Source organism: Oreochromis aureus, linkage group 22 (genome assembly GCF_013358895.1).
Source record: "Oreochromis aureus strain Israel breed Guangdong linkage group 22, ZZ_aureus, whole genome shotgun sequence".
Classification (NCBI taxonomy): Eukaryota; Metazoa; Chordata; class Actinopteri; order Cichliformes; family Cichlidae; genus Oreochromis; species Oreochromis aureus.
The window spans coordinates 21,529,716-21,546,192 of NC_052962.1; the positions used below are offsets into that span (position 1 = coordinate 21,529,716).

The window sequence follows — 16,477 nt, forward strand, 5'->3', positions numbered from 1 at the left end:
CAAAAAGCCACACAACACAGAGTGTGACAAATTCAAACAGTCGACCCACGCAGTGGACACACAATAAAAAAAAATTAACACACACACTTGGCAAACACTTGTTTGTTTGTAATGATTAGGGGTTCATTGTTACCGCAGCTTCTTGCCTGAAGGTTTTTGGCCATTTTTGGTTGATTATGAGAACTTTTATAAAAATTCCAAATTTAAAAAGTGCAATAATAATGAAAGCAAACCTGCTTCATTTTGTGTGCTTCATTTTTCCAATACATTTTAAGTTTAAAGTACTACATTAGATACCTTTGTTTAAGCATGAGGCTACCGTGCTGGTTTTTCGGATGTCTTTTACTGTAGTTTAAAAAAAGGCTGTGGCTTATAAGTATCTTTTTATTATACTTTTTGAGGTGTCTCAACCACCAAACACGCAATACTGAAGCTTATTCCAGACATATTGAAAATCAGTGGTTAAATTTCTATACTTGTGAGTCCAGACTAAGTGTCAGTATGTAAATATAAATGTATCAGTGGGCCAGCTGCGTTTTTACTGCATTATTACGACTTGAGCAATAACCTGTAATATGAGCAACCATTTTTCTCTTTTTAATATATAGCGTATCAACAAAGGTATTGGGGCTAATCTTTCTCATCTTTGAATTCAGGTGGATTCGGTTAAATTGCCACAGGTGTATAACAAGAAGAGCAAGGAGTGAGGTTGCAAAAATGCTGGGGCACATAGTACATAAAAGTCACCAACACTTTGCTGACTCAATAACAGCAGAGATCCAAAACTCCTCTGGCATTAACATCAGCACAAAAACTATGTGTTTAATGGCATGCGTTTCCATGGTTAAGCAGCTCCTGTGGGTGTAATGTGTAGGTGGCTCAGTACTTTCATCCATATAGTGTACTACTTATATACAGAAATAGTTGCTTAACTTTGTTGTAGAAGTAACAAGGGAAAAAGAAACACTAAATTAGATGCCTAACTTACACAAGACCCATCTAAAACTGCAGGTTGAAGTGCAGAATTGATACGGCAAACCTTTGCGTGCAATGTTAAATTTCACGTATCAAGAACTTGGCTCAACTTCTTGCTCAGCTCCCACCTCAGTACTTGTGACAGATGGGTCATCAGTTAGTTTTAATATCCAAATGCACTTTCTTCGATGGAAAGGTTGTGAATCAGAAAATGTAGCTTCTGTCCATAAAAATCCCCCTTGGCTGCTTTAAACTGCGTAGTCTCATTAGTTTTGGTAGAGTTTTGGACAAGTATAAATATCGCTGTTACAGGGCTGAATAAATTCATTAAGATTTACAGCATATATGTGGGCATAGGTATAATCTATTAAACATAAAATGTGAATAAAAGCATTTGCATTCAGTGTAGCATGCTAAATAAATGAGACTGTTTATTTAATTTATCCTCACAAAAGTGGAATGGGTATCTGGCGCAAAGCCAGTGAATGTCTTCAGGTCCTGTGCAGACCATGACATCAATAGCAATGGGCCAACCAGAGTCTGTGACTTTAATTCACAGCAGTGTGAAAATAAATAGTGTTCTTCAGTCAAAATAGCAATTTTAAGAATCCACTATAAAATGACTTTAGCCTTCGATGGAAATTGAAATAGACATTGAGAGCATATGTCTTCAGGGTTGATGGTGTGTGTTTGTGTGTCTCTGATTGTGTCAGTTTAATGTTTAGGTTTTTGTGTTAGTTTGAGCCCCAGGACTCAGGCCATATTCAGTCATTTCATTTCATAATAACATAAGGCAAGTACAGAACAGCACTGCATACTAATGAATTGAACACACATACACACACGCACACACAAATCCTATTAAAGGCCCTGTTGGCACAAACATTATTTTAAGGGTTGGGAATAACAATGGTCATTATAGAGTGGAAGGACATCTTACACACATGGACATACATGCACACACACAAACGGTGTATATATATAAAATTCTCATGGCCTAGTGAGGATACATAGTCTATAATAGTCAGGTGACAGACAGTGATTAATTGATACATCAACATTGTGTGTCTTCACGCATGTGTGTGTGTGTGTGTTAAGGTCAGTACATGGTCTTTTAATTGAATTCTTGTATTTCTGTCTTGAAGGATAATGGAGAGCGCAGCAGAGCAGACAGAAAAGCATTGTTCTCAGCCTTTCAGTGTCTGGGCGTTTATGTATCCTTATATCTGCCTGTCTCTGATCTATTCTCCAATCCCCTCTCTGGGGTGGAGATTGAAATTGTTACCAGAACATTACTTGTAAGCTTTAAACATGTCCTACTGCATGTCCATGTATGCATACAAGCAATTAACCAAATAACTAAATAAAATGTCAAACTGGTCTCAGTGCATATAGTGTTGACTGGAAATGTCGAAGTCATTTTGCATTGTAAGCCACATAAGCCACTTTTCCATTAGTACCTACTCAGATCGACTCGCCACGGATCGCCACAACTCAACTCGGATTGCCTGGTTTTTCATTAGAACCCAGTACTACCTTGTATGCGTGCTTGTTGTCATAGCAATGCATCCGCGCATCCCATGACGTAATTAATATGCAACAGGAACGCTATACAACAAAGGCGGACATCGAAGCGATATATACCTGCTGTTCGATCTGTGGCTTTTGGTCAGACTCGGGGAACACAAAAATGGTGGTTTAGATTTTCGTGAATGAGATGCTCCCATGACTCATTGAGTGACTCTATTGACCAGCCAATTGGTGGCATGCAGTCTGGTGATGTCACATTTTAGTACCTGCTTGGAACCCCGGGCGACTAGGTACTAAAAAAGTACCCAGTACCAGGTACTGTTACCTAATGGAAAACCCTAAAAGACCATGGCGAAACATGCTGAGTCGATCCAAGTAGGTACTAATGAAAAAGGGGCTTTACAGCCCATTTTGATCTTAAGTGAGCAGAACCAGTGAAACTCCCCTTTCTGTCGGAGTAAAGAAATTTAAATACACATTTAATACCTGAGATAACATAATATAAGACAAGTGCAATTTCAACAGTATATATTAGTTTTTCTGTATGATAAAGAAATGCTGCTGTAATAAACGAAGGACAACCAAAGAGTGATAGAGATGCTCAAAGAATAACCATGACTCTCTGGGCACAAATTCTAAGAAATAAATGTATAAAATTACAGAATTTCTTGTAGCTCATTGCCCAGACTGTGATGAATTACAAAACAGAAAGTTTTTCTTAATTCACAGAATTTTTTTCTTTAACTGTTTCTATGACAGATATTAAAAGAGAGAGTAGCTTTTATGTCATTTCTTTATTAACTACTTAATTATTTTGGTGCAGTATGAATGGCCATGGGGGAGGTCAGCAATTATTAATATCTATGTTTCCCAATTCCTTTGATTTTTACATGTGTTGTGTTAATTTCACCATTCCCTTGCGAGTGCAATGTTACGTTATCCATTTGTGTTTTGCTCACGTATCAAAAAGATAAATTAGCTGTACATGTCAGTGCAATACATAAGTGAAGCAAAAAAACAACAACAAAGCAGCCCTGGCAAAAATGGGTTTTTGCTGGTAAAGAATAACTGATGAAACACTGATAACTTCAAATTAAAAGGAAAGTGTACCCAAGGTGGTGCAGTTTCATAAGTATTCTGTTAAATCAACTTAAAAAGATACTGTACATGTAGCTTTAGGGACCAGGCAACCATGGACATGACATCTGCTTATTGATGTATAGAAAAATCATCACATTTATGAAATGGTCAGTCTGAGACACTTAGACACCCCAAGGAAAGAAGCAATGAATCTCTTTGGAAAAAAAAAAGATGATTGATTTTCCTTTGTATGCGTTTTGCTTTTGCTTGAGTTCCATATTGATTATTATGTCACATCATAAAGATCAAAGGAAATGACAGAGGGAAACAATGGCAGGGATAGAAAATAAGAAAGAGACTACCATTTACCTTTCAGCAAACACTGACTGAGGTAACGTGATGCTGTCATGGACAGTTGATATACAGTGTGTGTCTGCTGCAACATAATTGGATTCCTATTTTCCAAACAAATGTTTGGCTTCTATGGCACAATGTAATTAACTTTATGGTATTTAGCTCATTTGCTCCAATCATAGGAACGATAAACTCAAATTTCACCTAAGAGCTTAATAAGTTAATTTCCAACTGAATGCTTTATAAGTGAAATTACTTACTTCGCTTGGGTCTTTTATTAGCATAGAAACTCTCAAGTGGCTACGTAGCCCTGTGCAAAAAACAATGTATAAGTAGGTGGAATAATGTACCATAACTATTTATTCATTATTGTAGCACAAGAATGATTTGATCCTTAGAATTCTGCTCCTGTAACACAGAAAATACAGTCATTGTGAAAATAAAGTAACATCTATTTAAATTGTTAGGTTTTAGGTATCAGGACATAATTGTTGTTCAGAAGCAACTTTGCAAACCTAGGCTGTGTAGCTATCATTATTTTAGAGAGAAGACGCTTTATACTGTAATTCCTTCCAAACAAGCCCTACTTTTTCAGTGTTTATCTAACGTAATGGCACATGTAATTTCATGAAATTTAACATTCAATATGCTAAACGAAACCTATAGAATCTGAGTTGTAGCTCTTGCGTTACTTTCACTTTCTGTGAGCATGGCATCTCTGATCTTGCTGTGAATTTGCCAGGAATTTGCTAACCCTTCTCAGATTGATGGGCAGCAGCAGCAGCTGCTGTCTGTCTGTGATCACTGCTTTATGTCTCTCCTCCATGTCATGTTGTCAACACACAGCCAAATACCCCAGACCAACATAAAAACTGCAAAAATGTATGATGTTACAGAAGAAGTCACGCTGATGATCAATAAATTGAGTTTCACACTTCTTAGCTATTTACCCTTACCCTTATTTACCTTAGAATTGAAACATGGTGTGCTTCCTTTTTACCAAGACTGAAAATGATACACCAAAAGCAGAGATATAAAGCGATGTGAGTACGGTTATGGTATTTATGTGGATTCATGGTCTCTGTTAGAATTCTTAATTTCCAGTATACGCTGCACTAGAGTTTTCCCTGCTTGCTCCTTTGTCTCCTTATTTCTGTCTCCCTCGTTGACTTAGTGAGTTGTTTTTTATAGTTATAGTATTATAGTTACGTCCTGATTTTGAAGTTTAGATGTTTATGCAGATTTTGTATTTCCACTTTCTTACTCTTTCCTTTTTTCATGCCCTTGTTGTTGTCTTTATTTAGTCCATCTATACAGTGTGTGTGTGTGTGTGTGTGTGTGTGTCTGTTTATGTGTTTGTGTGTGCAGATGTCACTGTTTGATCTTCTACTTCTTCTCCATGTAGTTCCTGTGCATTCGGTCTGTTTAGTGTTTTTCCTGTCAGCACAGTGCGGCTTTTTCTGTTATTTCTTTAGTAGTTCACAGCTTTTTTGATTCACTTACTGCCAACTCGGTCTTTTTGAGGCCTTTTTGTTCATCTTATGAACCTGCTATGAAAATTAATGATCCAAAACATTAAGACCACTGACTGTAGTTATACAGTGAATTATGATGATTGTCTCAAAATGTAGTGCATGCGAGATCTTGAAATCAATGTGAGTCTAATGATTATGGCCAGATGATTAGGCCACCGCACCCACACTACCCCTGCAGTGCCAAGTGTAATGGTGCAATCTAGTCAGCGGTGATGGGTGCACCTAGCAACAGTGCTAACTCAAAGTCCAAGCATTCATGTGAAATTCACTAAGCATCACAGCATGGCCTCTTTTAACAGAATAATGTGTCCTACCACACTGCACACAGTGTCCTCAGTGGAAGGAAACTGAGGCACTGAAAAAATATTTAAAACGGTGGCTTGGCCTCTAAATTCCACAGATCTCAACTCAATGGAACAACTGCAACAGAAGTTTAAACATCTTTGTCTTCAGTAATTTCTAGAGATGGACCGATCCGATATTACGTATCGGTATCGGTCCGATACTGACGTAAATTGCTGGATCGGATATCGGTGAGAAATAAAAAATGTAATCCGATCCATTAAATATCAAAAAAGCACCTCACAAAACTTGCGACACGGCGTAACTCGGCTCATAACCGTAGCACGTCTGAGCAGTGCGCTCACGTGATAGAGCGGCTGTGTGTATTTGTAGCCTCGCTAGCAATCCAGCATTTCATCTCCGAGGAAGTTATCCCAGAGAGAGGTAAAGCAAGTGTGTAAGTTCATCTCTGAATGTTTGTAAAGCGTACCTACGTTAAGCTTAACAACCGATATATGGAGCGACCGCCTCTCTCTCTCCCTCTCCCTCTCCTGCCGCTACTTCAATCGTGAAACTGCTTAATGATCAGCTGATCGGCTTTTCTGTAGCGAGTCCGTCTCTCTTGTTTGTTTTTGGCCCACTTTGCACCAGAAAGAGGAAACCAGCGGCTGAACAACAGCAGCACGTTTAAGCTTGATAAGCTGTTGTTAGAATTTATTTAATATTACTTTCTACACCAGGATCCTTTTCTACGTAGCTGACGGCTGGTGACTGTGCAGGGGCGGATCTAGCAAAGTGTAGCCAGGGGGGGCGATAGGGGGCATGAACAGGGAAAAGGGGGCACAAAGACATACTTTTCTTTCTTATTCTCATTTAAAATGTCTAGCTTTTAATAAATAATTATCTGAATCTTACACCCAAAGTTTTAATCTGATGTAAAATGTATAGAAGTCCATTACTGTATATAGTAACTGTTAAGTCTAATATACCCTAGTAAGCTATAGTACTTTTTCCTTTGGGAAGGTACCGTCTGTGCAGTCTGCAATTCTGTAGAAGAAAGATGTTGAATCTATTTAATTATTCTTGAAAAATAATTTAATTCTGTGCATTTTTTTCACACTGCATCAAATTAAAGTTGATTACGTTGATTAAGCATCATGAGGTGGAGGGTGGGGGTGGTTCCCTATTTTTTTTTTTTTTGCTGGGAGTTTGCAACCCTATTAGTTAGGTTGCTTAATATTTCTGCTAAGTACTCTTTAAAATACCAGAATAGGGAGGGTGGAGTAGGTTTAAGTTTATTAGATTGATCAGTGTTGCTGAACTATGAAATATTTTGGGTGCAGTGTATTTTTACATACAGGTATAACAGAATAGCTTTAGTGTTGTTGTTTATTTAAACTTGAGTATGAACTTATACAAAATGCAGCAAGATATTAAAAAACAGTTTTATTGATTAAAAAACACACTATATCGGATTAATATCGGTATCGGCAGATATCCAAATTTATGATATCGGTATCGGTATCGGACATAAAAAAGTGGTATCGTGCCATCTCTAGTAATTTCACCAAACCCCAATTGAAGCTGAGTGTCTGGACTAGACCAGTTGGAGAACGACTAAGGAGGACTAAATAAAGAAAATCTCAATCACTGTCTACACACAAACACTATAACTCTACTCTAGAGGAAAGCTGTTAGGGGCCAAGCACTGTTTTATATGTTGTACTATTCACCCCATGTTGTAGTGAAATGGGTTTATGTAACTGGATTGTGACTGAAGAATGAATAATCCAAAATAAAGAAAAGAACCTTTATACTAAAATTCCTTAAAAAGAAGTAACAGACAGAAAAACAATTTAGAAAATCCATATTTCATCTTATTGGAACTGCTAGTATCCTGGTGACCACAAATTTTAAAGTAGGAGCTATTTTTATGACACAAGGAGGAAAATATTAGGCAGACGGTCAAAATGTTTTGGCTTATTAGTGTATGTTAAAAGAAGGAAAAGAGGAAATACTACAGACACAGAAGCTCTAACTAAACAGAGAGGAAATTCAAATTAGGCAATGCTGAGCCAAGTGAGAACACCACTTCTAAGATTTTGTCTAGAAATGATGTTGGAGACAGGAGTGCAAACAGAAACAGCATTTCTAGCATTTCCTGCTTTGTGAGTCTTAGCTCCTGTGTCCTACTGTTTCTGTTATGTGACATACTAAAGGGAACAATTCTTCTGTTGTCCCACATCAGCGTGGACTAGTGATATGTTCAGTCTTCAAACTGAATGACTCATAATAGTAGAGCTTTAATGAGAGAAACATGCTTCTTCCTGCCCACATGGTTCAGTGCTGAACTCCAAAGAGATGGTGGGTGGCTAAAGGATTCCATCAAGGCAGTGTTTTTTCACCATATGTCGCATAACTATAAAAAAAGTTTCCCGAAATGCACAAGTTGTCTTGCTTTATCAATGACAAGCACACAGGTAAAACTGTGAGCTGTTTTTTTTGTGTTTGTTTCTTTTTTACAGATTCCAAGGGCCATGAGTGTCCACACACTGATTATCACAAGCTCCTGTGGGAGGAAAAGATGGATTGTTAGTGCAAAGACAGTTTATCCACAAAGGCATTATGCTTTTCAAAAAGTCCATTTGTGGCGTAGGTGAACCACCGGTTTGAGGATACTAACTCAAAGGAAATGTTGCTGTAGAGATCACCTGATGTCATTTCAGAGATAGAAACAACATCAGGGCAAACACAGAAATGGAAAAGAAATGCTCTACACAAGACAAAAAAAATCCAGCCATAACAGAAATCTGGTGTTCTTGTCCTGATAGCAGAGGGGGGAGTATTTCAAAGCTTCAAAATCTCTAGATAAGATAGCATTTGATGCAGAGGCCAGTTCAGTAAGCAGAAACACACGGAAATATAACTTTTCCTTTTAATTCTTTGTCTTTGCTTGTTCCCTTTGTCAATCATCTAAATCTGATTTCCCTCTGACATCCCCTTTTCTGTCTCTCTCTTCATCTCTCGCTCGCCTTTTGTCTCCCTCTCTTTAATCTGTATGTATTGCCAGCCACTGTCTCCATTCCTTCTCCAGGGGCAGTGGGCCAGCTCTGTGGCTGATCATAGTGATCCCTCCCTGAGGAATAGTCTGCCTGACACCTGGGTGACTGCCCCGGAGGTAGAGTCTGTGCGTGTGTGTGTGTGGGCATGTGTGTGTCTCTATATGTCTGTGTCAAGGGGCTAATGGGCAGCTTGAGGGGATTACCAGCTTAGCCACTGGGATTACTGGAACTTCATGCGCACACACACACACACACACACATACGGGCGTCCACACACGCACAGACAAAACAGTCATGTATTCTGAAGCCATTACACTGACTTCCATCTATTTCCTGGAAATCTAACCTTAACCATACGTACTACTGTACCTTCCTCATCAGGCTAAACTGATTTACCATATGAGATACTATATGATACTCCCTGTCCCTTCTCCATAGGAAAGACACATCCCAACATCTAAGTCACAAAACATGAGTAAGACTCGAGCACATAAACAGGAAAGACATGCACGCGCATGTGTGACCGAGCACTCAAGCACACAAGACAGTCAATATTATCAGACAGGCTGACTTGTTACATAGCCCTGCTTCTCATCGGTTTGCCATCCAAATCAAACAAGGTTAAGAGGACTGAACCATGACCAAGGCAAAATGGGTTTCACCAGGACCTTGAACAGTTCAACAGGTTTAGCACACAGAATAAAAATCAATTTATTTTGAGTTTGAGTTGTCCATGGGCAGTATCGGTCTCATGGATGGAATAAACTAATGCAATAATGACAAAGAGTCTGTGGCTCTCTTTGCCTAACATGCATAAAATCCATGGTCTAAGACACAAATCCTCAGGAGGATTGCGTCTGGCTGAGTATCCGACTTAAAAATCTGCCAAATCAAACATGTGGATCCATCTGCTGTGGCCACCCCTTGTATAAAAGGGAGCAGCTGAAAAAACAAGGAAAAATAAGCACAATCTGTAAAATTTAGACATACAATAAAACCATACTGCACAAATGTGTTTATTATGTTGCCACTGCTGAGAAAGCTTCCAAAAAGGACTTCCAAGTAAAGACATTTGCATTGCTCTGAGTATTGAAACACTCACATTTGTCAGGCAAACATGTTTTTACAGTGCTGATTGTATTTAAAGACTCTTATGACTTTTTATGACCGTAAGTTCTAATTGTTCTTCTTTCATGTAACTGATCAAACTGTCAAGAAAAGGCAACCTGACATCAGGCTATAGAAATGTAAAGTTCATCTAATAAGAGCTGGTACAAAGTATGCAATAGACACACATTACTCACTTATATTATTCTATCGGTTATTTCAAACATTCAGGTATGCATATCGATCCACGTTTCTATTTGTTCGGTCACCCTTTTAGGACGTTAAGATTTAAAGGGTCTGGTAAGAGTTATGGTGGATATGTTTTTGTTAATGTTTTAAATTCATTATAATTTTAATAAGCTCTACGATAAAAGAACCAGATGTGAATAAGCACACAGGTCACTGATCTGGCAGTTTCTGAAGTATTGCCATCATCAAGCACTGGCAGGTAGCCTTGTCAGTATTTAAATGTAGTTATTGTAATGGAGATTTTATTGCACATGACTGATGAAACCGCACCTATTTTCTCTCATAAGACCGAACGCACCATTCAGAAAAAGATGGGGAGGAATCAATTAACACCAACCCCAGGTGTAATAAACGCACACAGACATAATCTCAACAGACTACAGTGTCCACAGTATGACACAAAGAACGGGAGCTCCAAAGACTCAAGAGAGCTCAATCACCAGGGGATTTGACTCCTGAATATTGTATTGCACTGTTAACGTTACTGTAATGATTCTAATTATAATATGTGCCAGACTGAGCTGAAAGAACAGAGCTGGTTATCAGTGCCGAATTAATGACATTTATTGGAAGAATTGAGAGAGAAACAGATTAGGTGGGGAGTGGTGGAGTCGAATTGTGAAAAGAGAGAGACACAGAGGACAGTTTAGAAACAGATATTAAGTAAAAGAGAGATGAAGGAGTGAATTACATCTATTCAATAAAAGGCAGGCTTAAGACAGAGACAGACTGTGAGAACGAGAAAAGATAGAAGTGAAGGTATATCAATAGAGGAGTTCAGAGACGCAGACAGTCACTGATATTAAGTAAAAATGAGAAATGCTTGGAATTATATCAATTTTAAGCAAAAACATACTGATGTTGAGGTAAAGTAGAGCTTAATGTGTATTTTAATGGACTTGGGACACCCTTCTTTCTCTGAGTTTCCTTTGTATAACAGTAAATTGTGTCATATAAAGCTATAAAAAAACTTTATGAATCATACTTTGCAAAAATAAAGGAGAGAAATTAACAAAAAAGTAAGAGGCACAGATGTAAATATGCAGCTATGTAATTGCTTCAAATAGAAATGTTTCTGATTTCTGAAATCTGTGTAACTTTCAATGAAAGGATCCCTCGATGAAGCACAAACGCACTCACACCAAAAAGTGTTTTTCCTGCACATTGTGCCAGGCCCAGCAATTATGCACAAATCAAAGCAAGGCCACACAACAGTTTTGCTCAAGTTTTCTTGCAGTGATCGTTTACCCCAAATTGGCTACCTGATGGACACCCACAGTGCCAAAATGTTGTTTACTGCAGTAAAAGTTGGAACAGTTTTCCTGAAAAGGTTTATTTGTTTTGTTGCAAGTTTTGGTTTGTCTAAAGAGACTCTCGCTGTTGAGACTGTGGCTATTATTCCTATGTGTTCATTTAGAAGAATACAGAAGAATTTCTTCTGCACAAAATCCCTTTAGTATTGCGTGTTTGCCACTACAGCCTCCTGTAGTGACCATACAGAGGTCCTGCTGTGTTCTTGTTTAAGTTAGTTTTTCATGTTTAAATCCTCAACAATCTCTGTCAAACAGCGGGCTGGCAACAATGAACCAATTCAAATTTTCAGGCAACAAAAAGTGCCATACACAAGGGCATGCAGGGAGAACAACCTTGGCAAAAAAAAAAGACATGCTAAGAAAAAGACTTCCTTTTCTGTTCCTTCCTGTCTTTTTAACCTGAGCAAAGCTATTTGGATCTTCTAACACACACACACATGCACACACACACGCCTCCTACCCCCTACAGGGCAGAACTGATGCAGGAAGAGATGAAATACCACTACCTCAGGGGTAAACACACCTCAGTTCACACTCACACAAAACCTCTCACTCACTCACACGCTAAAGCACACACACACACACACATACGTGCGCATCTACATATACACGTCTCGCTGTCTTCCCCCCCAAAAAAGTGAACTCTGTTTTGCTCAGGAATATTGTCCCAACATCAAAGGCCATATTTGTTTATTTTCACACCAATCACACATTGCTGTTTCCCATGGCCTTTGTGTTTGTTTGCCTTCCGCGCCTGTGTGCAGCAGGTGCATGTCTTGCTGTATGGCTGTGTATTTACGTCGCCCGTGTACGTTTAGTTTGTGGCAGCGATCATGTGTCTCTCAGTTTCTGTGGATGTGTCCTGTGTGTGTGTGTAGGGAGTGGGTGGGTGTGACTTAGCCAGGTGTAAAATTGGTGCTGTAAAGGATTGAAGATACAAACTGGGTCAGAGTAGGAATAGGAAGCAGGGAATAAAGTAGCCAGTATATGGCAACCCAAAGGGGGTAAAAATAGAGTTAACAGACACATCCAAGCTTTTCCTCTAGTGACATTCAGCAATGTTTTTTTTCCTGAATGTGTGTTTGTGTGTGTGTCATGGTAATGTGGCTCCAAGCATACGTCACATTACATCACAGATTTATGTATATATTTTGCAATGTCAAGATCAGTTCTTGCTCAAGAAATAAGATCAAATATATTTGGGAGTCATGTGATCAGATGACCATCATAATAAAAACATTTTTTTTGTGCTCTGTGTTCGGGCTACAGCACTGCTACTAGTTAATCTGCTGCATGTCTGCATTTGTATGTGCCAAGGTACACTGGCTAACATGAGCAAAAAACAAGGCAACAGTGGGAAGGAAAAACTCCCATTTAGCAGGAAGAAACCTCCAGCAGAACCAGGCTTAGGGAGGAGTGTCCATCTGGGTGAGGGGAGGAAGACAGGACAAAGACACACTGTGGAAGTGAGTCAGAGATTAAACATGCAAAGATAAGAGAAATACAGTATATAAGGAAAAAACAGAGTTTCTATAGTGGGTTTTCACTGTGCATCATCAAACCGGAAGTCGCCATATTGGAGATACTGGAGGTAAACAAAGTGTGCGCACTCAAACAGATTCCAAACATCGAACGAAAGAAAATGGTGAATATTGCCGTGTTTTTGGCTGTACCAATTGGTCAGACCGTGAAAAACATTTGCAGTTTTATAGACTGCCAAAAGTTATTACAAATCAGGGAGAACAATGCCGAAAGTTATCAGAGGAAAGGAGGCGGTTGTGGTTAGCGAAGCTAAACCAGGATCTACAAGGCAAAAATCTGGACAACATCCAAATTTGTTCTGCTCATTTCTTTTCTATAGTTAAGCATACTTAATAAAATATACTCGAAGTATGCTACTTTTTGGTAAGGGATGATATCATACAGTTAAGGTTTGGTTGATTAAAGATGTTATTGCATTACTTTGGCATTCACAACACATCTGTCGCTGATGACTTGATACTGCATCTCCCTCACCCATCCACACACCATCTGGTTATAGGCCTCCAAACTTTTATAAGATTTAAGGTCTTCTGCTGTGTATGGGCTTGGCGAGAAAACCAGGTAGTTGACGATATCAGGATATGCAATAGACGGAAGACTCTCCGGGTCGTCATTGATCCAAGATGAAGGAACCAACTCGTTTGGATCTGCACCACCAATAAACCTTAACTTTTCCAAATATCGTGCCCTTTCCTGCGGACCAAGTCCTTCCTTGTATGCCTTTGCATCTATAATGCATTTTGAGGAGCTTTTCTGTGGTTTAGGACATTGATCCATTGCAGTGTTTACCTCTGAGTGCCTCCAATATGGCCGCACATACAGGTTACCGCCCAGAACGTGATGTAGGTGAAAACCCTCTATAGTTTTAAGTAGCTTAAAAATCAATTATTTTTCAACACAGCCTGAACTCTCTTAGGCAAGAATAATTCACCAGGTTTCTTGAAGGACATTTAAAGCTCTTCTTTGAATGTTGGTTGCCTTTTGTTCTGTTCTCTGTCAAGATGATCCCACATTGCTTTAATAATGTTAAGGCCTGTTAGTGTTCCACTTAGTGATTTTCTACTCAGGTATAGTTTTACTGCATTTGGCATGTGTGTGGGATCATTGTCTGGCTGAAAAATGAAGCTACTGTAAGTGGTGTGAGTGTAGATATAACACTGGTTCATCCCTTGAGCTAAGTGGCTTTTTTATGCTTGAGTGATTCATAGGTCAGTGTTAAGTGGCTTAACAAACAAACAAACAAAAATTCCTAAAAATGGTCAGCAGTAAGTCCAAGGACTGGACTGAAAATGAGTACAAATTTGGCATCAATAATAAAACAAATGACACTCATTACGCAACCTCCTTCCCATTTTTTATTTCAGAGCAAGACAGTCAGTTAATAACCTGGGTTACCAGGTCATTAATTACTACCAGAGGAAAAATTACACATTTACTAAATTCAAAATGAAAGTCTTCTTTCTCTCAATTTGAAATTTTCAATTCAAAATTAAAAATGTGAAACATTTTTCCAAGTGTTTTTAGAAATTTGAAATCCAGTGTAATAAGGGTTGAATGAGAATGCAAAAAACAAATGGTAACGCATACTTTGATCAGAAATGTTATAGATTGAAGCTCCATAAAGACTATTAATATTTTCAAGCTGTTGCTGATAGTCTGCCACTGAATCTGTCTGATATCACAAATACTACGTTTAGGTTTCCTCCTGTGGCTTTTATTGTTGAAATGCATCTGCACAAACCTAGTTTACTTGAGTAAATGGCTTGAAAACAGATTTGCTTGCACACAACAAATCTAGCCACAGGATGAAATGGACAGACTGACAGATTGCACTGATCAAATATTCATGCAGTGACCTGCTACAACCTCACATTTCTTTTTTCGTTTTGTGAACATGACTGTGCACTTACAATTGTGTTTTCCATCGAGTATCTGCATTTTGCACATGTAAAGCTACCATGGTATCTGAACCAGCACAAAAGTCCAAGCGAGTTGAATGAAGGTCGTCTGTCAGGATCCTACAGATAAAATATACCCACAACAGTTTTGCCCAGACATTCGGATGAAGGAAGAATAACACGAAGAGGGGGAAAAATCAAACAATTTAAAAATGAGTCACAGAAGAATTCATGTATAATGTATACGTTTACATTAAATCTGGTTAACTGTAAGGAACATGTAGTCACACCACAGCGATCAAATCCTAAATCTGGTAATTTCTCATTTTAATCCTGAAAGTCTGGTGAAGAAAACCCCTTACTGTGTCTTCCATCATTTAATACTTGTATTTTATCCATCTATCCATGCATGGCCAAAAACTCTCAGATGCTCTCTTGGCGCTCACACATGATTAATTTTCAGACAGCTGGTAAAGTCTCTAAAGTCCCAGTCACGTCTTCTACTCCAACAGTTTATGTGCCACCTGATACCTTACCATGGTTTCACATGCAATTTAAAAAAAATAAAAAAATTAAGTCGGTCACAGCAAGCTGGCCATTTCATTTCAAACTTGTGACCCAGTGTCCAAAGCTATGCACAGTGAAAAACTGGTATACAAATATTGTGCTAACCCATGTCCTAGATGACAGAGATGTTAACAACATGCATCATGGGTGGCCACTGCTCAGAAGGCTCTGCCCTGTCTGTGCACTGCACTGTCCAGTGCTTTAAATGTATTGTTCAGCTAAGCAGATTCAAAGGGAAGCATTTGGAAGGAATGTTGAGCATGACCCATCGTGCTCTTGATGATGACCCACAGCTCTTAGTTGCATTAAGTAAGGCAGACTTTTGACTTTGGTTTATTTGATTATCTGGCCTAGAAAGTCTGAAAACCAAGGTTATTTGGCATGAACTGCATGTTGCATGAATAATCGGAGTACTGTGTTGTTCATGCAGCATTCCTTGAAAGAAATCAAAACACAGGCCAACTAAAACTGAGAAACATGCTAAAGTACTGTTTCCACTGACTGCCCATGAAGTTGTGGGTATGTAAAAAACAAAAAAGGAAACAAATAAAAAAAAACCTCACACTTTTATTTCAGAGAAATAACATGATTCATAGTGTATTAGAAAACGTCTCAGTTTCTCTACCAGAAAAAGACTATATGGACAAAAGTAGAGTGACACCTACACCAGCACTCAGCGACCCCACTCTGTAAATTTACATGGTCTGTAACTTTATGGCTGAGTTGCTGTGTTTCCTAAATGGTTTTGCTTTGCAATAATACTGCTTCACTCCGTCAAGACACTGTGGATCATTTGTCAGTTAGAGTATTTTTTAAATGTGATATGCAGAAATTCCAGCCTGAAAGCCTGATTTGAGCCAGTTACTAATGTGTTAGAGAATGTGCTACTCACAGTGTGTGATCCCCAGATGTTTCCTGGCTTATATGAACTCCATTCATCATATCTATTTGTTGCACCAAGATCATGAAGAGAACAGGCAGGT

General features: G+C 38.7%; 1 protein-coding gene across 1 annotated transcript in view; it reads right to left on the reverse strand.

Annotated features, from left to right (window-relative positions):
* LOC116322741 (CUB and sushi domain-containing protein 3-like) overlaps positions 1-16,477 on the reverse strand; it is a 374,565-nt gene that overhangs the window by 268,484 nt on the left and 89,604 nt on the right. The window lies entirely within an intron of this gene.